Genomic DNA, 27,032 nt, shown 5'->3' with positions numbered 1-27,032 from the left:
GGACCTGTGTGGTCCCCCCGGAAGGGTTAAGCTCGGCATATGCCGTGACTTTCGACCCTCACTCTACCGAGGAAGTCCCCTTCCAAGGGCTGCAAGGAGGGCTTCATTGGTAAAGAGCTTGCCCTGTGATCATGAGGGCTGGAGTATAGATGCCCAGGGAGGCAGCACACGCCGTGCGCCTAGCGCTGGGCAGGCTGGGAAGAGGACCACCTCTGAGGTTCGCTGGCACCAGCATGGTGAGAGACTTGTCTCAAAGAAGGACCGGATTCTTCGTGAGGTGTTATCCTTGGGCCAGCACTCACATACACTCAGAAGTTGCCATGATCTTAAGAGATTCTTTGGCCGGCTGTGTCAGCCAGCTTTCCATTCCTGCGGCAAAGGAACTGAGACAAACCAATGAAAGGGAAGAAATGTTTAGTTGGGGGGTCACAGTTTCTCAAAGGCCAGTCCAAGGTTGACTGGCTCCATTGCCTTGGGCTCAGAGAAGGCCCAGATAAGGTAGGGAGCAGATGGTGGCCCCAAGCTAATTACCTCATGGTGGCCAGGAAGCAAAGGGATGGAGAAATGGACGGGGATAAAAATCCCTTTCCAAAGGCGCACCCCCCAAGTCCCACCTCCTAGTACCCCATCCATTTAACTGTGAACTCATGGATGGATTAACCCATGGCTGAAATCAGTTTCTTTCAAGCCAACCTCCCCTTAGTGGTGCCACTGGCTGGACATCAAGCCTTCCAAACACATGACATTTTATATGCAAATCACAACATGGTCCTAATTTGTGAGGGCTTTCTCTTCTCCCTTTAATTATGAACGCATCATATGTTTCAATTTTATGAAATGGTTTCTGCATCAGTTGAGTTCATCATTTCCCCTGACAAATTATTTGATGGCATTAATAGCTTTTCTAACACTCATGTGCTAAACCATATCCATTGTGATGTGTTTCCTATGAGATACGGGACTCATGTGCTTTTTTCACTTTAGGCTTTGGGCGCATGTGTTTATCTGGGAGTGTGGTCTGTACCCTCTCATCATCCTCTTTGGCTTTACTGTGGGGCACATATGAGGCCCATCATACTCAGCACCTTGATTTCTTCTCCTCTGGGGAGCCATTAGTGTGTGACAGGTGATTCATTCCTGGATGGCTATCTTGAGACTCCCCGGTAGGCCAGATCATGAGCAACTTCCAGCCACTCAAGAGGCTAGAACAGGAGTGTCCCTAGAGCCCAAGTGTTCAAGGCCAGCTTCTGCTGCATTGAAAGGGGGTATATTTTACTGATTAAAAGCCTGTTCAAGATAGGGTGATGAGCTTCACCCAACTGGTCACCTCTCTCCAGTGTCTGAGCCTGGGATCACAGTGAAATGAGGCACAGTCTCCAGTGTGTGCCTGCTACAGCTTTGTGCATGCCCCAGCATGCAACCTTTCACCTTTCCCAGCTTGGAAACACTGAACAGTGCACACAGTGAGGGCCTTCCCTGCAGACTGTCAAAGAGTTGGTGATGGGCAGCTGGACTCGCTCACCGCCCCCCACCTGCCCACACGTCTTCTGCCTAGAGACAGTGAGACTAGGCTGGGCTATGGATTCAGGTAGGCCTGGGTCAAATCCCAGCTCTGTTATTTAGGGGCTATGTGTGTGACTCTGTTGCTGTGAGCTAAGATATTGTCTAAAGCCAGCACTCAAGGGAAAAAAAGCAGTCTATCTCCCCAGGGTATGGAGATGGCTTACTCTAAGTGTGGTTGGGTGCTGGGTCAGATGGGTTAGCCTCCATCTCTCTCCCTCTGTTCGCAGCTTCTATCACGTTCAAGGGTAAAGCCCCTGTCACTTCTCAAAGGATGGTTTTGATGTCCCACCTCCCCATCACTTGGTCATTTGTTCATATCCTATGGCTGCTTGCCCTAGCTGTGTGACAGCATGGAAGACTTAAGCAGTGCCTGTTACTTCACTGCAGTGGGATGCTGCCCGGGCCATCTTTGCTTAGGTGGCTGAGTGTCTGTAATATGGACTTGCTGTACTTCAGGTGTTCTGGAGGTAGGGAAGAGGATGCTGGCCCAAGCGGTGAGCATGAAGGCCGCAGGTAGCTGCTGCTGCTGCTGCTGCTGCTGGCTGCCCTCGGGCGGGTTGTGGCACACTGTTTTTTGTGGAAAGGCACAAGGAAGAACAAAGAGTTCTGTGGTGTCCAGCTGTCAGGCCTGTAGCTTGTTTGGAGGGCACCCAAGGGAGCCATGGAGGAGGTTCATTTCCCATCTTCCTTAGAAAAACTGTTGGTAGCTTGTGAGCTGCGGCAGATCCAACTGTGAGGATGCTTGTCTGTGCACTGGTGCAGGGTGAATGTCCTTCCATGGTGGGTCAGCAGCTGCATCCTGCAGAATGGAGCACTCACGCCGTGCTCCCTCAGGGCCGCGGGTGGGTGGGCACTAGCTCCTCTCTGCACAGCGTGTAGTTCGGCCGACAGGTGAAGGGACTTGGCTAGTGGCAGAAGTCGGGCTGTATTTTTCCAAACCCATTAGGGATCTTGAGCAGCCGGAGTTGCTTAATGGTCCTGAAAGCATTTGATTAGCCAAAGGCCTCTGTACAGCAGGTCCGGGGACACAGATTTTAAAATCCTCTGGGTCTGAAGCCCTGGGCTCTCTGCAGTGTCAGCATAGCCCGAGTCTCGCTGTCACCGCCACCTGCCACCTCCCAAGGGTACTTGAGGCTAGCCAGGCTCTAAGCAAGCACTTTCCGGGGTACACATTGGCCAGCCCTTCTATCCCTCCCTGCTATCCTACCCAGGGCCCACTGCAGGCTGGGCCTCTGGTACCCCTCCTGCTGCCCAGCCCTCCCCCTCTTGGTTCTCCACAGTCTTTGCTCTCCAGTGATGCTGTGGCCCCCGCTGCCCTACCTCCTAGGTCTCCCCTGGCTGTTCTCCTGTGTCCCCACTCTTCTTCATTGGTGTTGGTGGCTCTCCTGGGCTCTTGTCACACTGGGAGAAGGTCATTTAGTCTCCTTTGGGACTTTGTGTTTTCAGAGGTCAAGAGTATGGTCCTTTCGAAGCCTTTTGATTTGCCCATCAAAGGTACCCACTGCCCACCTCAGTCAGGGACCGGTGACCTCTCAGGTGTAGAGCATTCCAGCCAGTTTCAAGAGAGTGTGGTTTCTCTTGGGCGGGGTGTGGCACAGGAACTAGGGGCCTCTTTTTGGGTAGGGTCCCGCTTTTATTTCAAACCCTCCCCGTCTGTGCCAGCCTGTTGCTGTATCTGGCGTGGTTGTCCATACTTGGCAGGAATCTCACACACACACTCTCCCGTCCCTCTGGAGTCCCTCTCTGAAGGCACCAATGGCCGCCTGCCTGCATTATTAGCAGATGGCTGGGGGCACATGTGGCCTCACGGCAGGCAGGGAGACGGAGTGGGGAGATCTGTCTGGAGCCTTCTGACATGGTCAGTTTGACTTGGCCTGTGACTGTCAGCAACTCACTGGCTTCTGGGACCTCAGGTGCTCAGGCCCTGAGTGGGATGGGCAGAGGAGGTCAGAGATTTGATTGTTCTTTGGGTCTTTGCGTCCATTATTGAATGGGGCTAAGGTGAGGGATCAAGCCCACACAGCCAGAGCCAGCTGATCAGCAGAACAGTGTTTATTTGTTCTGCTGATTAAAAGAAAATTTATATCTGAAGGCTGCCTTAAGATTTCCCATGAGCACAAGCGGGTGAGCGAGGGTCAAAGCTGTCTTTTAGAGATGGCAACCGCTCCATGTAGCCAAAGTACTTAGTAGATTTGCTGTTGACCATTAGGTTCAGGGCAGTATGAGAGTTCCGACTGAGTTTAATTTCTGGTAATTTCTGCTGTGTAAGACTGGAAAAGTGCACCCGCCTCCAAGGTAATAAGGAATTTTGTGTTTGTTTTAAACTGTGTGGCCCAATATTTTGATATGAGTGTCGGGACTTTGTGGACTCCAATTCATCTTGAACTCCTGCTTTTTGGATGACCAGGTCATGCTGTCTCTCTGAGATGGTTCCTCATCCACTAACATGCTTCATGCAAGTAACAAAACCACATTTCGCAGCAACAGGAATCTTTTTTTTCCCCCTCACATAATTGAGAAATCCAGTTGGTTTCAGGCAAAATTTGATCTATGGCTTGACCTTGTAATCATGGTCCTGTTTCTCTTTGCTCGCACTTCTACTGCGTCAACTTCATCCTAGAGTTGGTTCATATATTTTCCTATGTTCTGAGGCATATATTCCTGTCTATATTTCTATTTTTGCAGTGGAAGAAATATCTAAAGTCCTCAAAGTAGTCATGTCCTTCTAAAACTTAATCACTGGACAGAGAATTGATGAAGACAGATACAAAGAAACCAGAACAACAATCACCATGCAAGGGAGAACTAACATAGAGGTCCTGGAGACCCCTGACAAACGCAGAGATACCTGGTGATGGGCTAAGCATCCATCCCACCTAAGCTCGCAGGAGCCTGGCAGATGGCTGCCCACAGAGCTGGTGTCAGCCTGCTCTGGAAGCCAAATTGAGCTTTGACAATGGGCCTCCCTTGGCAATGACCCTAGGTTGCTGTCACCGCTTTGTAACAATGAAAAGTGTGACACAAGACTCCATTCACACAGGTGGAAGCTGTGCACTGGGTGTCCGTCTGCAGTAGGGAAGAAGAGAACCAGTAGGATGGGCATATATCAAAAGAGGGTTCTTAGAGTGGTTTACACAATACTCTCTGGGTAGTCCAACAATGGTTCCATCCCACCGGAGAGACTGAGAACCCAGTCGCTGTTCATTTCTTGAAGCTAAATGTGTCAGCATTCCCAATCTGGTGCTGTTGGCCTGGGGGATTCCAGGAGAGCTGCTTTCCTTCAGTCCACATTAGAGCAGTTGAGTAATTGGTTTCCGTGGTGATATAGTATACCACCTGAGTCCTGTCTAACGTGAGTTTGAAGTTTGGGGCCACGAATAGCAGTTTTCCCATGTCTTTAATTTTCCAGTACATTGTTTTCTAGAGTCTCTTAGCATATTAAAAAAAAAAAACAACCTCAAACTCAGTAGTGATTTTTTTTTCTCCAAGGTTGTGTGGGATATAGACATTCCAAGAGTACAGGATGTGAGCAAGGTCATCACCTTGTCACTCTCTGGGTGGGCCACCTGGCCTGTGATGATCGATCTTGATTGTCAACTTGATTGCATTAAAGTACCTGGAGATCGGTGTCACACACCTCTGGGTGGGTCTGTGAGGGTGTTGCCAGTGGGAACGCAATAATGAGGAAGATGCTCCTGAATTATGGGTGCTGGGGTGAAGGTGGGCGGAAGATCTCCGGAGAGAAGGCACCTGGAACACAGGCATCCTCTCTTCCCTCTTCACCTCCTCCACGAGGTGATGGCCTTCTCCCTCACTTGTGTCTGCAGCCTTACTGTGTGTCTTAGGCTCCAGCCAAAGTTATAGAGCCAGCCAGCCAGCTACCGACTCTCTTCTGTTGTTTACATAGGTTTTTTTGGTCAGCAATTCAGAAGTAACAAACACATCAGCTCTGCTATCAGCTGAGCTCCTGCAGCCTGTGTGTGAAAGACAAGTTCTAGGGCCCTGGGCCAGATCACTGGGAGGCCCATGTCTGGGGTGTGTGTGGGTCTAGAGCACATGTGGGAAGGGGGTTAGGAGGCGATTCACAGGACCTTCTGATCCAAAGCACTGAGGCCACCCTGTGGTCCCCACTCCTGGGATTAGCCATGCTAGAAAACCCGGGCTACCTCAGGAATGTGGTCTCCTCTGCTGACGTCCTCCTTTAATGTATTCTAGAGAGTGCTCAGACTCTCCAACTTGGTGTGAGGCATGGGCAGCTGACGAAATCGACTACTGTAGGGGCTAAGTTGCAAAGGGGTAGGCTAGCCTAGGCATGGTGCTTGGTACTACAGATGCCAGGCTGGGCACAGGGTGGCTTGGTGGGGCACATAGTGGAGACGGTGACAAGCATCACTGTGGCGGTAGCTCCAGGTTGTATGACTCTGATGACCTTAAAACAAGATACGTGTTTTCCACAGACTTTGTTTAAGCCACATAACAAGCCTGTGGCATGAGACCCCCTACCCCACTTAACCGCTGAGACTGTTCCTGACTATGATCCCTAGTGTAATTTCTATGTAGAACGCCTCCAAAAAGCAAACAAACAAAAAACAAAAACAAAACAAAACAACAAAAATATATGCATCAAAAACTTGGTCCCCAGGCTATGAAACTATGGGGAAGAGGAAGAACCTTCTGGAGGCAGGGAGGAAGTTAGGCTGGTGGGACATGCCTTTGCTTTCTTCCCCCTTGAGTCTCACGGCTCCCTGTGTGGCGCCCTCTGGCTGTGACTGCTGCTCCACAGTCAGGACACAAAGGAAGTCCTGAAGCACCCGAAACTGAGACAAGGCTCGCCTTTCCTCCATGCTCTGTCACAGTGACTCATACTGACTGCTACAGTCACAGAGCCCCAGTCTCCTGCTGGCACCAACCTCAGGCCCCAGGTGGCCTCTGGGATCTGAATTCTCTCAAGGAACGTTATTATCCCAAAAGCCAGAGAAGGGCTTGGGGGACTCCAGGGTCCCATTTCCAGTGAAGATCAGAGCCCAGGAGCAGCCATAGCTTGGTAGCAGAGGTAGGTTTCCCTGCCTCCAGCTGTCTCTGTGGGAGAAACAGATCTGCTTGGGATGTAGGACAGTATGACTTTGGTCCCAAACACTGTAGGGCAAGGTCATCTGTCATCACACCCCTTCAAGATCTAGAAGACCTGAGTCTGGGGGTGGCAATGGCTGGGAGGCTTGGGGCAGCAGGCACCCCAGGGGGAGAGGAGGCAGAAGCAGGGTCTGGGCTGGTCACAGCCTAGTGAAGGTCTGTCCCCCTGAGGTGCTGGCATAAGAGCACGTGCCGAGGATGAGCACACTTTTCTTCATGCTCGCATTTCTCATGTCTCCTCCCTTGGTCCAGCTAGAGGGTGATGAGTGATGAGAAACGGAAAGCACAATGCCATTTCCCGACAGATCAAGGTCAAAAGAGAACAGGAAAAGCCTGGATTAAACTCTTGTCACTTCGGCCTAAGTGTTCTGCCAGAAGGGAATCGAGCTTGGAATTTATTAGTCATGCTATCGTGCCTGTCGTTAGACGGTGGTAAGAAAGGGGGCTGTTTGAATCAAGATCAAATTTGGATGGCACACTGGATGGTGCACCGTGTGTGTGCTTGTGCTTGTGCGTGTGCGTGTGCGTGTGTGCGTGCGTGTGTGTGTGTGTGTGTGTGTGTGTGTGTGTGCGTGTGTGTGTGTGTGTGTGTTTGCATGCTCATGCCACAGCACATATTTGGAGGCTGGAAAAAAATGTTTAGGAATCAGTTTTCTCTTAATACTGTAGGTCCCAGGGATTGAACTCACAATGTAGGATTGGGTGGCAGGTGACTTTACCTGCTGAGCCGTCTTGCCAGCCCAAGATTCTGATTTATATTCTCAGTAGAGATCTACACTGGAACATCTTCAGTAGCTTGATGGTGGGATTTGGGGATGGATCTAGATTTATACCACAGTGGCTGGGTCCATAGGAAGCATCAGTGCCTTGTCTTCCTGGTCTCACTGTCACATCTGCTTTCTGCTCTGTGCTAGGAACAAGACCTGTGTTCAGTCGCCTAGGGAAAGGGGACTGGGCCCACTTTTGAAGGGTTTATCCAAAACTGTATGTGCACATTTAAAGCAGCAGAGAGACCGGTGCGGGGCATCTCTCTGTTGGCGTCTCCCTGTCTCTTGCAGAGAGCAGTCAACTGCTTCCATTTGTTGCTTTTCTGTAACATACTGCGTTTGCAAATATGCCTTTACCTGTTATTTTACAGGCTGTCTGCAGGCACTTTGTCAATGACATCAGGTCACAGCATTTGTTTTTTATCTGTCATTGCCTTCTTCGCCTAACCTTTTGCTGGGGGACTCTCCCCCACAGGAGTTGTAGCTGGAGCTTGCCATGTCAGTGACGCGTGGTGCTGCTTGTCGGCTTCCATTGATGGATGTTCAGCTGCTTTCCAGTTTCTGGCTGTTACAAACAAGGCTGTCATGGATATTTATGTGTGTATCTTTGTGAACATGAGCCAGATTTGTGAGGCGTGTTTTAACAAGGAATTGCTGTGGGATTGAGGATATGAATCTTAAATTTTACTAGAAGTAGCCGGCTTGCTTTCCAGAGTGGGTGGGTGGGTGTGGTAAGGAGAGTTCCCATCGGTGAGTCTCCTCTTTGCCCTTTCCTTGACAACACTCAGCATTTCAGATGTTTTTAGTATTTGTTAGTCGAAATGTATTCCATACCTGTGGTGGTTTGAATAGAATGGTCCCCATAGCTCATATATTTGAATGCTTGGCCCGTAGTTTACTGAAACTATTTGGGAAGGGGTAGGAGGTGTGGCCTTGTTAGAGAAGGTGTGTCAATAGGGGTGGGCTTTGGGGTCTCAAAAGTCCACACTAGGCCTGACTCACACACACTCTGGCCTCCTGCTTGCAGATCAAGAAGTAAGCTCTCAGCTCCTGCTCCAGCACCATGCCTATCAATCATCCTGCTGCCATGCTCCTGGCCATGATGGTCATGGACTCACCCTCTGATACTGTAAACCTCAATAAACTCTTTCTTCTACCAATGGCCTTATTTATGAAGGTGGCGTTTGCACAGCAATAGAAAAATAACCAAGACACCACATGAGGCCTTGATTTCCATTCCCTGCCTGCCACAGAGATGGAACATCTTTCACGTATTTATGTTTATGTATTTATACTTAATTGTATCTACTTGTTCTTTGGGGTTGACTGGATCTACTCTTCGCCTCATGTCGTCTTTTCTTGTGGTCAGTCTGATCCACTGTTTGATTTATGTATTGCAGATGTGTTTTCCCTTTTATCCCTCTCAATGTGACATAAAGGCAAGAGTGTGGACTTGAGGGCCATCCTGCCAGGATTAAATCCTAGGTGTGGCACTTCCTCTGTGGCCTTGGCTAAGCTAATCAACCTACACATGCCTGGGTTTCCTCCTATGTGAGTGGGCTGGGATGGGTGAGAGGTCCGTGTCTGTGAAGCAGCGATTTTGGTCCTTTTGCTGCTGCTATCACAGACCACTGCAGGTTGGATTTCTGTGGCTTACAGTTATGTGATCTGGGAAAGGCCATATGAAGGCACTCGCATCTAGTAAGAGTTGTATCATCCATGGCAGAAGATGAAAGGAAAAGGCAGAGAAGGAGACAGAGGGAGGGGAAAGAAAGGTGGCCAAGCTCATCTTCCATCAGAAACCCACCCCTGGGACAATTAAACCTCTCCATTGATATCCACACTAATGCATTCATGAGGATAGAGGCCTCCTAATCTAAATACCTTTGAAAGGTCCTGCTGTTCATCACTTGCCTTTGGCTTAGAGCTCCAATGGGTAACCTGTGGGGGACACAGTTGAGCCATAGCATTCATCTAGCCGTATCCTGCAAGGTCATATGGGAGCCTGTTCACAGGCATTGCCACCCTTCCCACAGCCCAGGTGAGTCCTGTGCCCTCCTTTGATGGATCAGCAGGTGCTGCTGTACTTGGCTCTCAGCCTTCTGCACAGCCCTCCCTTCAATCCCCAAGCTGCCTAAATAAAAAAACCCGAAATCCTAGCCTCCCTCCAGGGGATGCCTGGGAATGGGAAGGCATCAGGCTCCTCACAGCAAAAATAGAAGCTTCATTTGCTTTGGAGAAAATGACAGTGAGAAGGGCAGCCAGCAGAGGCGGCTGGGGAGGCTGGGGAGCCCTCACTGGTCCTGGGCACCTTGAGGTTGGCTGCAGCTGTGCTGATGTGCCAGCAAGCTGTCCCTTCCCTTTCATCCTGGCCTCCCACTGGTATTGCTGTTGGTCTGTGACATCCACAGTCTCGGCATCCCAGGGCCAGTTTTTAATACCTCAGTATTGCACTGTCCTCTGGTGAGACTCCAGAAAGCAGGATGAGTTTAATGTGGAGAATCATTGGAAAAATATGTCAGAGATTATAGAGTGGTCAGCCCAGCCAAGAAGGGCAAGGGAACTGTGCTCTGTCCCCATGATGGCATGGGATGCATATGGGCAGTGGAAGAGTAATGTACAGTGGAGGCAGGCAATCTCTAGTTCCAGAAGACCTGTTAATATATAGCTAGGCTTTGCAGTCATGCCTTGCTCAGGACATGTTCTGAGAAGTATTGTTGTTGTGCAGATACTGTCTACAGCAAGGAACTGTGACGTCCTTGGGCATATGATCTCTGGACACTGTCATTGATGTGCTGTAATACATCACACGGATTCTGTGATACCATCTAATGTATAATCTCTGTCTATTGTCATTAATGTGGTGCCATACTGACCAGATGTCATTATGTGCCATGTGACTGTATTTGAGAGCGCCTTGGAGTATTCTCTGCAGAAGCAAACAGGGGCAAGCCATAGAGTAAGGTCTCGAGTGCTGCCTTGTTGGCGCATTTCTGAGCCAGAAAGGCTGGTGGTCTGAGAACAAGTGTCTGAGTATCGAACTGATTGAAACAGTTCACGTCTGTACCCCCAACTCTTCCTTTAGGGTGGCTGCCAGGGATTCCTCTAGAGGCAATAGTCGCGCTTGAAAGAACTTGTGTGAACTAGTGAAGACCTCTCCCACCTAGTCTCTGCTTTCAGATCTGGAGCAGGAAGTGAGAGACTGGTAGCTTGATGCCACTCATTGACATTGACGTGGCCCGTCCCCTCCAGACTTGAAAATCTTTCCAAGGCTGGGGCTTTGTCACCGTGTTTGTGACGATAGTTTGCACATGCTTTTTAAGTCTTTTCGATAGCACAGTCAGAAGCACCTGCTGTAACAAGCAGTTGTTTTCGAAACTTTGAGATCATCAAAGACTCACTTTAAATCCAGCTTGTTCCCAAAACATTTGCACAAATAAGAGTCTTGAGATTTGAGCTTTTTATTCTGAAGATGCAGCTTGCACAGGAGGAAAATAACACACTCTCATCTTTATAAATAGAGTTATTAGCATTGAAGATTTTATTTGGCAGTCGGCGTAGGGACTCGGTGATTCAGGATTTGAACATCTTATTTATAAACAGTACCTGGGCTTTTGCTGTTTTGCCTCTCCTTCCCTGAGGATCCAGGACCCTTTTTGAGCTCAGTCTCTCTTTGCTCACAGAAACACTGCTATGATCAGCTCTTGGAGCTGTGCCTCTGGGCCACTTTCTGTCTTTCCCCTGGAAGATACTTGCCCTGTCCACCTGAGCACTGTCTTTGTGTGTCACACCAATAAGTGACAGACCCACACCCTTAGTCCTACCACATATGCCCATGGTCCGGGAACCCCCATTTCCCTCTTCTGAGAAGTTCCATCCTGAGTGGTGTGTGAGTCCAGCCCCATCTGTGGGGATATGAGTCATCTTGTTGCATTCTTCTCAGGGCAGTTTGGATGGGGTCTTGAGTTCCAGGCCTTAGAAAGACTGTCTGTTCTGTAACCTACCTGTCCAGTGCCTGCTTCTGTCAGTGAGGCATCCCCAGGGCAAGCAAGTTACCCAACCAACAGTCCTGTGGGTGCCAGGGTAGGAGGTGTGAGGGTGCAGGAGGAAGCCTCTGTCTTTGATGCTTCTGGACCTAGACCAGTCCTTCTGGCAAGGACGCCTTGAGCCATCCCAGGGCCTCTGCAGTGTGTGGCCAGGGTCCTGTTCACAGATGTCTGCATGGTTATTGTCCCTCTTCATATGTGCTCAGTCTCCATCCCAAGCACAGAGTTTCAGACATCCCCAGTCTGTGTGTCTGGTATCCAGTCCCTTACAATGTTGAGTTTTCCAGTTAGTACAAAGAAGTTAATACATAGCTCTGTGGTCAGCAGGATATTAGAGACAGCTCAGCCTGTCCTCTGCCTCTCTAATGGCAATACCAGTGTGCCTGGGTAGGATCAGAGTTGTCAACTCTACCCGGTGAGTTGGATGTGTTCACTTCTCCATCTTCCTGGTTCCTCATTCCTTCCAGTCCGGACTTTATGAACCTGTAATGGTTTGCCTTGAATTTCTTAAGAAAATGCTTTCAAGGATGCCTCTGTCGTGCATGTGCCACGCCTGTGCATGCCTGTGCTCTTTTGCTGGGGACCTTGGCTTTGGATGGATGATTCAATGAGCTGTGCCCTGCCAGGAGTGGGAGTGAGGTTCTGTTGACGTGTGTGTGTGTGTGTGTGTGTGTGTGTGTGTGTGTGTGTGTGTGTGTGTACACATAATGATCTGGGATGTCCCACAAGCCATCAAAAGTAATCAGCAAATTTTGAATCATCCCCTCTAAGGAATTTTTACTTCCAGAATGCCTGAAAACACAGCATTTCAAAGGCTGCGTCTGACCACATGCTAATTTATTCCCAGAAACTTGCATGTTGAAAAACGCAGGACCAATGGTGGCATTTGAAGTGGTGTCTTGTGAGAAAGTTACTGAGTGCTGGAAACTGATGCCAGAAATCACAAAAGTTATTTCCTGTAAGAAATGGGGCCTCAGGAGTGACGTATGATGTCAGGTAGCTGGAAGCTATTCATTGGATGTATCCTCTATGTCTAATTCCTGCCATAGAAGGGACAATAGCCCAGAATGACCCTGATTCTATGGTGTTTCCTATGGCAGGGTACTTGGAGGATCCTACTCTAGGTATGGGTATGGGGATGGAGGAATCCGTTGGCTTGAATTTACATGTCTTTCTGGTCGAGCTGCAAGGTCAACCATCGGCCACCTCTATCCAAAAACTAAAACCTATGAGTAGATAGATCTCCTTGAGTGCAAAGTGTCTTAGCCCTGTGGGGAGACTCCTGCAGACTTAATTTCCAGCCTGAAGGTTGCAGAAGACTAGAAAATTGTTCTGATGATGGCTGTGGGGTGGAAGGATGGGAAGCAGGCACTGTCTGATCACAAATGGCCAAGGAGGCCAACCATGCCAGACTCCTGGGGAGCAAGAAGGGAGAGAAAAGCGTGTTTGGGGGTGGTAGGAATGGCTGGACACCCCAGATGTGAAGAGAAGCCCCAGGAACCGCAGCAGACACACTGCTTCCTTGTGTCCTCTTAAGCCACTGGCAGGAGCTGGAATTTCCCGGTGACCCAGTTAACTAGAGAGAGAGTCACTGACCCTTCTGGCCTTCCAGGGCCTTCTCCTGGTCTCAGGAAGGTCCTGGAGAGGGCAGGAGAAACTGGTGGTGGTGCTGGGTCCACGTGGTGGTAGGTGACCTTGCCTTTGAGTTGAAAGGCTGCTGGGAAATTGGGGGAGATAAACATAAAAAGAATGCAAATGAGTTGCATGGCAGTGGACAGGAGCCCTGGCTCCACCGCCACCAGGGATGCCTGCGTGGAGCCTATAAATAGACACTTGAAGCCTCGTTCTAAATTGAGTTCAGCTGTGGGCCCGTTTCCTCGCACGGAGAAGTATTTGTGTAAGGTATAACACACACCACCGTTTCCAAGCTGGAGGATTTTGTGCTTTCTTAGGGACTCTATGTGGAGCAGGTGGGGGAGCGTTGCTCCAGATGAACGAGACTCTGTCCTTCTCCTGGGCTTCACAGGAGAGGGAGCGCTGTAGAGAGAGGCTCTCCAGGGAAGAAGGCAGGGGTGGTTCTCCCTGGGCAGGGAAGGGAGTCCCTGGACAGGTTCAGGGCTTCTCCTGGGTACCTCTGGTCAGAGGCAGGAGAGACTAGATCCAATGCGCATAGATCCTCCACAGGCCCACAGGGAACTGTGATGATGCCAGATGGTCCAGAACAGGAGATGAGACACATGCTTCTGGGGTGGAGGGTAGCCTGTATGGTGGGCTGTGGAGGCTAGCTTCCTAGCCAGTCTTCCTGGGGAAGATGGAGGCGCTCTCTCTTTCTCTCCACTGTACTACCATTTTCTATTATGCTAACAGACACCAAAGATGAGTACTTTGGGGAAAAGAAGATTCATTTGGCTCTTGGTTCGGGAGGTCCAGAGTCTAGAGCTGCATCCTGGGATGGCTAACCTGCTCGCAGCAGCCCCAGGTGGTGCAGGCGTGGCCTCAAGTGGTGAACAAGAGAGCAAGGGTCCTTGTGTGTTCAGATGTCCCTCCCTCTTCTGGTAAGACCACCAGGGGAGTTGTGGGAGCTCAAGGTGGCAGGTCCTAGCCTGATGATCTCCTCCAACCCCTCCACCCATCCCCAGACACCATGGTCAGAATACATTTCCATCTCTAAATATGTCACAGCGGAAACTAGACTCCGACACTAGTCTTGGAGAGGACAAGCTGAATTCAGACCTCAGCACTGGGTGACTAGTTTGGGGCCATAGAGCCACCTCCTTAACCAATTGAGGAGCAGGGGCACCATTTCCTGGTGTGCGAGTGAAGTGCCTTATCCAGGGAGCTGTAACGTGTATTCTATACGCCAACTCCATAATCAGTTGATTTTGAAGGTTCCAGGGTGGCAAGCTTGTGCTGTGTAACAGGGAATATTTGATGGGTGCGTGGCTCCAGGGTTATTCTGGGGATCTGTTGGGTTTCACCTTCCCAAATGCCTTTCTAGCAGCTTTTTTTCTTTCACCTTATTTTCCTTATGTGCTGATTAATATGTATACATTCTATTCTCTCTCTTGCTACCTCCCCACTGGTTGTGAGTGTGTGTGTGTGTGTGTGTGTGTGTGTGTGTGTGTGTGTGTGTCAGGAGTGAAGCTTGAGTGTCATTCCATAAGTGCCCCCCACCATGCTTTTTGAGAAGCGTCTCTCATTGGCCTGGAGCAGACCAGTGAGTTCCAGGGATGTGTTTAGCTCCACCTCCCAGTGCTGGGATTACAAGTGCAAACCACAGTTCTGGTTTTTTTTTTTTTTCTTGTTTATTTGTTTGTTTTTTAATGTGGCTCTGGAGATGGGACTTGGATCCTCACTCATGCCGTCCTTAAACACTTTGCCAACTCATCGATCTCTCGGGCCTCGATGGCCGTTGTCTCCACCCTCACGCCGCTGCTGCACACTTTTGCTGATGCCCACATAGGAAGCAAGCAGCCCATACTGACTGCACTTGGGAAGTGAGTGTGTGGTTGAAATGCCTCCTCGGGGGTGCTCACTTGGGTGTGATAAGGAGGCCTCTTCTGAGAGACAGAATCTGGAAGGCACTCACATGCTGCGTGTGCACCAGACCTTTGGGAAGGACCTGCAGCTGTGTGAATCCCAGCACCTGCCATTCTGGGGAAGGCACAGAGGCTAAGGGTCTACAGATCCCTTAACAGTCTTCTGGAGGATTCTTGTTATCTCTCCCTGGACCTGAGGCATTTGCATGGGCCATGTGGGGGCAGATGAACTTCTCCAACACGGGGAGAGTCTGCTGCTAAGGATGTCTGAGAACTGAGAGTCACCATCTGGCCTTGGTGTACATGTGATAATGTAAGTCCAGATCAGGCCTTTGTTCCGGAGCAGAAGCCATCAGCAACCTGTGCTAGGAGCAAGACCCATTTCTTCCTCCCTAGTGAATGAAACTCCCCTGCCCCACGCCATGACCTCAGGCACCACAGCAGGTCGAAGGTGACTTGCCCATCCTGTGTGGCTGCCTGTGAAGCCTCTGCCCTGGGCCTTCTGTCTTGGAAGACCTCAGGACGAGGCTTTTTAAAAGGGAGCAGAGGGGCTGAGGATATGGCTCAATGAGTGATGTGTTTGCCCTGCAAGCATGGGTTTGGACCCTTGGGCACCCAAGTAAAAATCTGGGTGCAATGGCCTGTGCCTGTAACCTCAGTTCTGGGAGAACAGAGACCAGGACGGTATCTGAGGTTACTGGTTAGCCAGTCTAGCTAGTTAGTGAGCTCAGAGATCAGAGAGACTGTCTTAAAAATAAGAAGAGTAACTGAAGAACATGCTTGATGTTGGCTTTTGGCCTTCACATGCATGCACAAATGCATACACACATGTGGGAGCCCGTTCTTGGGTTCCTCGTGGCTTTACCCAGCAGGTCCGAATAGAGGATGATCAGGACCACGGGCCTGAGTGCAGGTGTCTGAGATGGTCTGCACTTGGCTGTGCTGGGGGAGGAGGTCTTTTGCTCCACCCCTTGGCGTCTCTATAAAAACCCTGGACCAGAGACAGTCGGGCCCGTTGGAATAGGTTCCAGGCCCTCTCGAGGCTATCCTTTATTTTCTATCTGTTTATCTCCGCAAGATTCTCTGCTATAAATCCTTCTATCTAATATTTCCTGCTGATTGCACTCAAGAAAACTCTGGGGAACTGTGGGGGTGGTGGGTAAATGCCCCCCCCCACATACAGACACACCCATATAGACATACATATGCAGAGACACATACACAGAGACATACAGACACACAGATACACACAACACCATACATACACAAAACGAAAAGAAACAGAAAATCCTTCATAATTTCATCCTGCTTTAGCTGTAGCATATGGAGAAGGGGATTAGGGGCAGTTCTGAGGACATTGGTTCCTTCCTGATCCAACCCAAGGTCTGGTCTTGAACCTCTCAAGTCTGTTGACTTCCCTCCTCCGCTTTCATTTGTGAAGCAGTCTGTTTGAGGGAGATGGAGGGCCCTGTCCTCTTTCTGGTTCTCTAATGAACTGCCATGGCCAGGAGGGAGGGCTGAGACCCTTGACAGAGAAAGTGAGTGATGTCCTTTCTCTTCCTTTAATAACGCTTCGCTTCATTGTCTTCAACCCTTGCGTGGACCCCAGCCGTCTTTGAAAGTGTCTCAGAACAAGGGTTCTGCACCAACCACTGGGGTCAAGCTTTGTTGTGGGAAAATGAATATTCATGAGGTCTTTGAAGAGCTTCATTAATATGCAGGTAGTCTCTCCTTCTAGAATGGTACATAAGCCATCATTATTTGCCCAACACGTTTTTCTTAGGGAAATAATTATGCAAGGAAACGGCTAAAGAAACATTTTAATTATTTGTTTAGGGTATTTTCTATCATCCTATTCATTCACTTTTGCAGGTGATTCAAAGTCTCTCATTTAAATTTGTGCGTGTGGAAGAGCCCTATATTAGCATCATTGTCATTTCTGGAACTAAGTCATTTTTTTCTGTTCCTTCTGCTTTATTCCAGGAAGACTGGATCACCAGGAGGGTTTTCAGGACATTATCAAGGCACTCGTTTTTGGTAAGAAATCTGAGGCGGTCTTGCATGGAGAAGTGGTCTTGCTTGGAATTACTTCTTGCTTCCGTCACATGGAAACTGGGATTGCCTTGGCAGAGGGATGCTCCACCATAGCAGATGGACCAGTGCCATGCCCATTTCCAGGGAAATGCATGGGTAGAGTTCAGTGCTCCTGAGCACAGACCTTTGAAGCTGGTGTTTGACTTGACTGCAAAGGCGTGGACAGACCCTGAGCTCACCGTTGATCATTTACTTTGCCTGGAACTAGTCCTTGTCCACCACCCCATGACAGTAGCGATATGCACAAACCCTATTGGTCCTTTCTCTCTCAGACTGGTGTTCCTCTGAACTCTGGTTCTCCCAGAGAGTCCTATGTATTAAAGGTTGAGATTAGCAGCTGACCTGTCAGTATCCAACACAGATGACTGCTATAGCTCCAGTGTCCTCAGTCTGAAAATTAGACATCCCAAATGTGGTTGAATCAAGTTAGCTTTTTGAACATGAATGTGCAAAGTCCCGGGGTCAATCTCTAACATTGCAAACAAATAAACAATAAAAGCAAAACCCCTAAACAAGACAAAAATATAACAGCAATAGCATACAAAGCCAAAAGTCTGTTGAACATTCCCATGTCTAAACACTCGGAAATCATAAGCAATTCTAGTCCCGAGCAATTTGGATAAGAGTTAGCCGATCTGCAGTCTGCTTTGAGAAGTCAGCCATTGTGAAATTCTAGGAAGCCAAGCACAAGACAGCTAATTTAGATCGGAAAGAGGACTCTTTAGCCAGGTGGTTCCAGGTTGCCATCTGCCTGTGCTTGCCCTGCAGGACCTGCAAGACGGAGCTTGAGGCTAGCCATGTGTTTGCAAAGAGGAAGGTGGAGGAGGAATTCTGGGTAGCAAGGGAACTGGCTTATCTTCCTGGGCCAGAGCTGCACCAACTGGCCTGGTTGTGGGGAACCTGGGGTGTGTTTGGAGAGCAGGGAGCAGAGGTGAGGGTTATTAAGGTCAGGAAGCTGAGCAATACACTGTCTCTGTGTCCTGACCCAGAGCCCTCAGAGCCTCTGCTCAGCTCTATGACTCCCCCTGGACTCATGAGGAGGAACAACAGCTGTACTAGGATGCAGTAACCATGCAACATCACTCAGAGGGAGGTGATGGCTTGTGGTGTTCAGAAGGAGAGGGAAACATTGCATGTCCTACCAGCGGGAGCTGTGTGGCAGTTCTGAAGATGAAGAGAAGACTAACCAGACAAAGGGTGGGATTCTGGAGGTCAAGGCTACCCTCAGAAGCACCGCTTTGCCTTGCTCTGGGTAGCAGAGGTCCAAGGGTCATAAACAGTGAGGGTTTATTGTTGTTGTTGTTTGTAAAGCAAGGTGACTATTCACTTCCAGCATCTACTTGTGTCTGAGGGGCTACTCAGGCAGCTGGTGCTGTGCACAGGCAGGAATTCCTGTGTAGCACACTGGGCGTGTTCTTGTCACAAATGTCGTGGTTAGATTGTGTGGTGACTTTCGGCTGTGGCATATTCCTAAACAGTTAGGAGTTGTAGAGCACTCAGAGCTTTTCCAGGGGACAAGGTGGAGCTTTTTTCTGGCTTCTAACAGGTCTTGGCTGAGTGTTTCTGAATTCATTCTCTGTCATCTGTTTTTACATACACTGTGGATTTACCCCATGCTCTCCTTGGGCTTTTCCCATATCATTTGATTTTGTGTTAAGAGTTGTGCACACATTTCACCCTTAACTTCAAGACATGCACTGGCCTTTCTCAGCTCTGAAAATGATAGAGGATTTAGGGGCCAGGTTCTGTAAAGGGGCAGGGCTTTGTTTGTAACTTGCGATGGGGACAGCTTGTGAAGGGTGGCCTTAATAATGAGGATGCAGCCTCATAAATTGTAGTGAAATTCTAATCCTGTGGAGCCTGGGTCATGCAAACAGTACATCCCTCCCACCCTCCAGGAATTATCCACTGTGAAACTGGTGCCTTAAAGTCTTCCAGAATGAAGTCCAGGTATGTTGCAGTCAGCTGGAGCCGTGGGATGGTTCAGTTTATACCTCTAAAACACAAGGTATTTTTTTTCCCCTTCCGAGCCTACAAAAAGGCCTGATGGGATTTTCTGTGTCCCATTTTCTGTGATATACGGATAGAGGATCTGTACCAGTTGCAATAGCCAAGGCCCCTCCCAAGCACTCTTACTATCAGCAGTATGATAACCCATCATTTAAGTGAATGTGCTCATCATCCTTCCTTACAGTGTCCCTGAAGAAAAGCATATTCCTTCTTAGAAAGAAAAGTGGTGATGAAATGGATATTTTTAAATGTCAATTATGCCAGAATGAATCTCTGCTCGGAGAGCCGCAAAGAGAAGCAGAAGTCTGGCTTTATATCTTTTCCTGCTGCAAATGGAGCCATTTTATAATCTCAGAATACTAATGCCCATGGTGTGCCTGGTGTCTTATAGTAGAATAACCTTATAAATGTGCTTCAGCTGGCCGTAAAAGTTTGAGATCCTTTTCTGTCCCCCACCCCCGCAATAGTCAATTTGTAATCCTCATTATTTTGAATATGCATATTTATAGAATGCATGGAGACTAAGATCATGAACTCAGCAGTTACCCTGAAGGATCACTGAGAAGTGGGTAAACTGTACGTAAATCATGGAGGGCTCAGCGCAGACGAGGTGTTGTTGAAATCATGAAGATGCCTGGCTGGTGTAACTGCTGCTGCCCCAGCATAGACATGTGTCAATGCTGTGTGAAACCTTGCCAACTGTGTTTGAAAACAACAACAACCCCCAAACACAGGGCCAGAACACTAAGAGAAGAGATGGTATTGGGCTTGGGCTGTGCATTCCTGATGGGATGCTGCCATGATTGAGGCTGTGGTATTTGTGTGGAGAGAGACAGAGGCACAGGAGACACACAAAATGACTCTATGTTAAGACTTCGTGTGTGTAGGAACCTGGGACAGGATAGAGCTATGTTATGGTCCCAGAGGAAATGATTCCACCGGGTGTTTTTTCTATTGTTATGGTGAGATACCTGTCTTAGCTACTTCTCTGTCCATATGATAAAATACCATGACCAAGGCAACTTGTAAAGGAGAGCATTTAATTTGGATGGCAGTTTCAGAGGGTTAGAATTTATGGTGACTGGGTGAGGAAGGAACAGCTGAGAGTTCACCCTTGATCACAGGCATGAGGCAGAGAGAGGTAATTAGGAATGAAGTGGGCTTTGGAAACTTCAAGGCCCACTCCCAGTGACACACCTCCTCCAACAAAGTCTTACTTCCTAATCTTCCCCAAACAGTTCCACCAACTGTGGATCAAGTGTTCAAACATAGGAGTCTGTGAGGACCATTCTCATCCACCGCAATACCTAAGATAAAAGCAACTTAAAGGAGGGAGAATTCATTCAGCCTCATGGTTTCAGAGGTTTCTGTCCATTGTGGTGGGGAGGTGGGGGAGGGCATGGCAGATCTGGAGAGGTGAGGGAGGCCCTGCAAGTCCAGTTCATGTTACGGTGTTCATGGAGTGGAGAAAGTACCAGAAGCATTAGTTTAGCCTTCAGAGACCTATCCTTAGTAACATTCGATAGACCCCAAACTCCTAAAGTGTCTACCACTTTAAGGAATAGTGACTCTACCTACAGGCCAAGCATTCAACGCACAAACTAGTGGGAGATGTTTCATATTTAAACCATGACATGCAGGACAACTGATGGGTTATGTAGGAAAAGGTAAGGTGAGATTGCATATTATAGCTTACATGAGTGTATGTCCATGGAATAGAAGATCTGTGTATGAAGAATAAAAGGTAAAAGTACATGGAAGAATTTTTCTTCTCTCTCTCTCTCTCTCTCTCTCTCTCTCTCTCTCTCTCTCTCTCTCTCTCCCTCCCTCCCTCCCTCCCTCCCTCCCTTCCCCCTCTCTCTCAAAATAACAATTAATTACATGTAAGTAAACATTTTAAAGAGAACCAAGAAAGAGATAACAGAGTTTGAAAAATGGGCAAATAGCATGAAAAAAGCCTAAACGGCTTATAGACTAATGAATACATCCTGTCTTCAATTGGGGAATTGCCAAGTTAGATAATGAGATACCAGTGCATACGCATATTTTGGCAGATTAGGATAAACCGAGGGATGAGCAAGGGGGGAGGTGTTCATGCCTTACTTATCAAGGGCAGATTGGTTAAAAGCCCCTTCAGACAGCAACTGCACAGCTTACAAAAAGAACATCTGTGGAATGCTGTGATCCAACCATTCCACTCTTAGGTATATATGTTTTTTGTTAGCCATGAATTAGTCAGAGTTTTCCAGAAAACCAGAAGTCATGGGATCGATCTCAGAATCTGTCAGTGTATTAATCTATCATTAGTGTCTTAGGATTTACTATTGGTGGGTTTATTATTTTACAGTTATTAGCTCATATGTAATGAGGTCCTGGGATCTGCCTGCACAAACTGGAGATCCAGCAGAGCCCATTGGCAGGCACACAGTCCCAAGAGCTAGAGTGCTGAGTGCAGCTTCCTGCCCAGGCCCAACAGCCTCATAGCCAGAGTCCAGAGGACAGGACACAGGTGTCCTGGCTAAGAAGTCAGGCAGAGGGCAGACTCTGTCACCTCTTTATTCTAGTCAGGCCCTCCCTGGATTGTTGGAGGTCCCCTAACCCTGGGAGGCACATCTGCTTTACCCAGCCCACCAGTTCAAATGGACATCTTCCCAAAATACCCTAAGAGAGGGAGCCAGAATGCACTATGGTTAGCCAGGTGTGGCCCAGTCAAGCTGGCACACAGACATAACCATAGGTCACAATGAACATTTTTTTAAATAAATTAAAACAAAATAGAAGAGATCAGGGCTCATTCTGCACGAGAGAATGTCTTTGTTAGTGTTATGGGTCTAGAGGTTTGGGAGGCAGAGAAAAAGAACAGTGGTTAAGCCTGACTGGTGTGTGTCCCTGGGTCTCTGCCTCATTGTTCTCTACGCTTTGTTCTGTTTATCTCATGATGCTGATGGAAGAAGAGGTTGTTGTAGGACTGGGGAGATGCCTCAGGTGCTAAAATGCTTGCCTTGCAAGCTGGGGACAGGAGTTTGACTCCCAGCACCCACATACAAGAAGCTGGGTGTGGTGGCACATGCTTAAATTAACGGCAGCACTGGGGAGGTGGAGACAGGTGGATCCCTGGGGTTTCCAGCTAGCCCAGTGAGCACCAGCCCCGTGGGAAACTTGGTATCAATTAACAAGGTAGGGCTGCCAGATGACCTGAGTTCAATCCTGGGACCCACATCTCAGAAGCAGCAAAGCCAACTCCTCAAGTTGTCTTTTGACCTCCACCCGCTCACTGTGGCACTTGTGTCTATACATCCATACAAATACACACAAATAAATGTAATCAAATAACTAAAAAATAAAAACGATAAAAAATGCAGGCAGATGGCACCTAAGGAGTGATACCCGATGTTGACTTCATGTGCGCACATACCTGCCCGCACATGCACACATACAGAGGACTATGTGTGCATGTGAGCCCCCCCACCCCGACACACATACATAAGAGAGGTTGTGGTAGCACCCATAGGTGACACTCCTCCCTACTCTGTACTCGTGTGTCTTTTTGTAACACCTTGCTTCCATCCTCTAGGGTCCCACTGACTGGCTGAATCCCTGGCCTCACCTTTTCCCAGATGGTCCTACGTTTGTCTCTTCCTTGCAGTGTTGGGATTTCTCAGGAGCCAGGCTGTGCTAACTGACCTGGCCCTGTGTTTTCAGCGGCTGCATTTTGGGCTGCCTTGGGCCATGCATAGCTTATCCATCTCTCGTGCGCTTCTGAACCTCTTCCCGAACAACTCACCCTTTTGGGTGTTGGCTGGAAGTCTGACCCCACAGCCCTGCCTACTGATGTTCTGCTCCTCGTGTTGGTGTGGATTCATGTCACCACTGATCCATGCCCATAGCCCAGTCCTCCGTGGGTAATGGATGCTCTGGAAATAAGGGATCATTATTTAATTCTAGTTTTTTAGACGTCCAGAAATGCATTTTCCGACTCTGCTAAGTGGGAACCCAGGGAACCCAAGGCAACTGATGGAAGTACTCTGATACTGAGTGTCCCCTAGAGGAGGCTTAAAGGAGACGCCTGATTATTTGTTCTCAGATTCAGAACGTGTTTTCAAATATTTGGAAACTTCTACTCTGACACTGACATTTTTTTTAAAGTTGCCTTAAGAGAGAGAGAGAAAAATCACCAACACCCCCTTCAAGAAGATGAAAAGTGTGCTAAGGAAATAGCACAGGGAACCGCAAGTAGGTTAAGCCCAACATAATTAGTGTGATTAAATTGAAGGAAGTCCGCCTTTTCTGCATGTAATTTTTTATTAAGGATATTCAGATCAGGTTAATTATGTCCAATTCTAATTAATGATAGCAGTATGCAAGCAGACTTTCCCCAGCTGTATTCTGTGGAGTCCCGTGTGATAGTCCTGAATATAGTCCACATATCCCCCAGCTGGACAGTCCCCAAGAGTCCTGTTTAATAAAGGCCTTGGGAAGTTCGGCAGGAAAGAAACCCATCTAATTTGATCAAACTTACCTCTCCAAGCTTGTTCCTACCACATGTGCTCTTGGTTACTTGTGAAATTGTTAAACTATACCACATCTTTGCTTGAACCAGTAGATAATGGCCAGTAGGCACCTGTGTGGAGAGACTCCCCATTTGTGTGTGTGGGTGCCAGCAGTTGAGCTTTGGAATGAGCTGGAGTCATAGAGGGTAGGTGGGATTCTTGGTCTGCCAGGCAAGGCTCAGCCAACAGGTGAAGCAGGAATGGCTTTTAAGAGACTGCAAGGAAGCAGCTTATGTGGTGGTGTAGCCTTTATAGGCAGGCCTGAAATCCGCAGGGAAGGCTTTGAGGAAGGGTTGCTGAAGCTTCATGCACGGGCAAAGCTGCACTTCGCAGGCAGACCATCTTCCGAAAGGATGCCTCTGCTCTGTGTTATGGTCATTCCATGAACTGGGAGTGGTGCTACTTGGGAGAGATTAGGAGGTGTGGCCTTGGAGGAGGTGTGGCCTTGTTGGAGGAAGTGTGTCACTGGGGGTGGGCTTTGAGGTTTCAAAAGCCTAAGGTAGACCAGGCAAGCCCCAAAAGCTCTTTCTTCCTGCTGTCTGAGGATCCTGATACAGAACTCTCAGCTCCTGCGGCACCATGCCTTCCCGCATGCTGCCAGACTTCCCACCGTGCTGATAATGGACTAACCATCTGAAATTGTAAGCAAGCCGCCAATGAAATGCTTTCTCTTATAATAGTCATGTTGGTCACAGTGTCTCTTCACAACAATAGAACAGTAACTAAGAAAGAAGTTGGCACAAGGACTGGGTTATTGCTATGACAGGTTGCTTGTTGGCAGAAGGTGGATTTGGGGACTTTGGATTAAGAAAGGAGTTGACACTTTAAGTGGAGGTTAACAGGCCATACTAATAGGAGTATGGAAAACGGTGGTGGTGACAGCAATGTAGATTATGATGGCCCAAAAAGGTTTCAGAGGGGAATAGTATTAGTAAGTGGCCTAGATACCATCCTTGTGATATTTTAGCAAAGAATGTGGCTGCTTTTTGCTCTGTCTTAAAAATCTTCTTGAGGCTAAGTTGAAGAGTTTTTGATTAATGGATTTGCTAGAGATTTCAAAACAGTCTAGCATTGACTATGTGGTATGGTTATTAGTAATCACTCTCAGGCAGATCTATAATAAAGAGGAGCAAGCTAAGCAAGGAAAAATACAAAAAGGACAGTTTTGAGGGGAAAAGGAGCCCCAGGAAGTGTAATGAGCTAAGTCCTGTGCTCAAGGAGATAACATGCTTAAAGAAAAGGCTGATGCTAAATGGAATAATGGGAGTGGTGACCTCCGGACAAGGCCCCACCCAGCTAAGCTTCCAACTTCTGAAAAGGAATTAAAGAAAATCGTCAGCAGTGAACAAGATCACCATGATGTATCATGCCAACTTTAAAAGTTTCATAGCCCTTAACAATTTCAAAGCCATTCGAAGTCCAAAGTCTCTTTTGAGACTTTCCTAGTTTTCTGTCTGTAGCTGTGATTAAAACACTGACAAAAAGCAACTCAGGGAGGAAAGGGTTAATTTCATCTTATACTTCGCAGTCCCACAACTGAGGGAAGCCAAGGCAGAAACTCAAGCCAGGAGCTTGAAGCAGAAATCATGGAGAAGACTGATTGCTTACTGGCTTTACTCCTGGACACACATACAGCTACCTTTCTTAAGTAGTCTGGGCCACTTGCCTGGAGATGGTACTGCCCACATTGGGTTGGAATCCTTTGTCATCAGTAAGTAATCAAGAAAATGCCCCACAGACATGCCCACAGGTGAGTCTGATGGAGGCAGTTCTTCAGTTGAGGTTCTCCCTTCCCAAGTGTGTCAAATTGATAACCAAGAGTATCCTTGTTGTGTGACTTTCTTTTGGGACTGCTGCTGGCTCACAAAAACTGACACGGAGAATTCTTATTAATTATGACAGCTTAGCCTTTAGCTTAGGCTTGTCCCCAACCAGCTCTTTCAACTCAAATTAACCTGCTTTTATTAATCTACAATTTTCCATGTAGCTTGGTTACCTCTCCTCTATATTGTATGTCTGACTTGACCACTGGTGTCTCTGAGAACCTTGATTCCTTCTCTTCCTCCTCTCTCTCCCTGGAAATCCCATCTATCCTCTCCTGCCTAGCTATTGGCCATTCAGCTACCTATGAAACCAATCAGAAGGTACTTTGACAAAGATACATCTTCACAATGTATGAAAAGATTATCCAACAATATACCCTCCACAGGGACTGAAGACAGTCTCTTCACTCTGAGCCCCTATTAAAAAAAAAAAAAAGGACAGCAAAAAGCAAGTTACATACTTTCAATTCATTAATCGCATAAAGATTACCACTCAAAAGAGGAATGAGAGCATAGCAAAGAAAGTTCAGTTTATAGCAAGACCAAGACCTACCAGGGCAAACATCAAATCCTACAGCTTCATGTCTGGCATCTGGGGCTTGTGATGGACTCATCTGGGATCCATACACTGGGACACCTTGCCTCCCCCCAGCCCAACTGCCTACAGTACAAGAAACCTCTCTCTTGGGACAGATTCACTATAAGCTTGAAAGTTTCTTCTGATGACATCTATGGTCCTGACATCTTCAACTTTTTGGGGTCTCCACTGCAATTTAGGTATCCCCTTTCCAGCGTCATGCTCTTTCAGGGCCTTCTTACAGAGAACCTGACACTGTTACAGATAGCCTGGGTTCAATGGCTTTCTGGAAAATTTAGTTCAAGCCTCTATTTCACTCTTGCATCTCTCAGGCCTATCAAACCAGTACCACATAAATGATAGTATGTAGTTCTGCTTCCAGTCTGACCTCTTGGGCCACAGTTGCAGAAGCCTGTATATTTCTTTGAGACTGACCCTGGGGATACATTTGCCTACATGCTTGCATTTGAGCAGGGAACCCCTACAAGTGGTAGTCTTAGTTTAGACTCTTTTAAATTGGTTTTCATTTTACCAGTAGGACCCTTTAATGGATGAAGTCTTTCCCTCAGGATACCTTTCCCTTTGTCCTAGTGCAGAGCAGGAGGTGTTTAAATATATTTAGTTTTTTCGAGACAGGGTTTCTCTGTGTAGCTTTGTGCCTTTCCTGGAGCTCACTTGGTAGCCCAGGCTGGCCTCGAACTCACAGAGATCCACCTGCCTCTGCCTCCCGAGTGCTGGGATTAAAGGCGTGTGCCACCAACGCCCGGCTGGTGTTTATATTTTAATGATGCTAATTGCTGACGTTAATGCTGCTTACAACCCGCCTCGACTGGGCCTATAAATTTTTCCTTGCAAACTGTACACTTATAGCTCCATTCCACTCGCTCTCCTTCATTGTAAACCCAGATAAATCCAATGTGCAGTGCCCATGCC

General features: G+C 48.1%; 1 protein-coding gene across 4 annotated transcripts in view; it reads left to right on the top strand.

Moving 5' to 3' along the window:
* Window positions 1-27,032, top strand: part of Apba2 (amyloid beta precursor protein binding family A member 2) — a 232,879-nt gene that overhangs the window by 98,021 nt on the left and 107,826 nt on the right. For 3 of the 4 annotated variants that reach the window (XM_028872838.2, XM_028872834.2, XM_028872835.2), the window contains exon 3: window positions 17,029-17,082. The gene's annotated coding sequence lies outside the window, so the exon portion shown is untranslated. The remainder of the gene's footprint in view (window positions 1-17,028; window positions 17,083-27,032) is intronic. The other variant, XM_028872837.2, reaches the window with a different exon arrangement.

This window comes from Peromyscus leucopus, chromosome 1 (assembly GCF_004664715.2).
Source record: "Peromyscus leucopus breed LL Stock chromosome 1, UCI_PerLeu_2.1, whole genome shotgun sequence".
In the NCBI taxonomy this organism is placed as follows: domain Eukaryota; kingdom Metazoa; phylum Chordata; class Mammalia; order Rodentia; family Cricetidae; genus Peromyscus; species Peromyscus leucopus.
The sequence above is the reverse complement of the archived record's forward strand: the minus strand, read 5'-3'. Positions and strand labels throughout refer to the sequence as shown.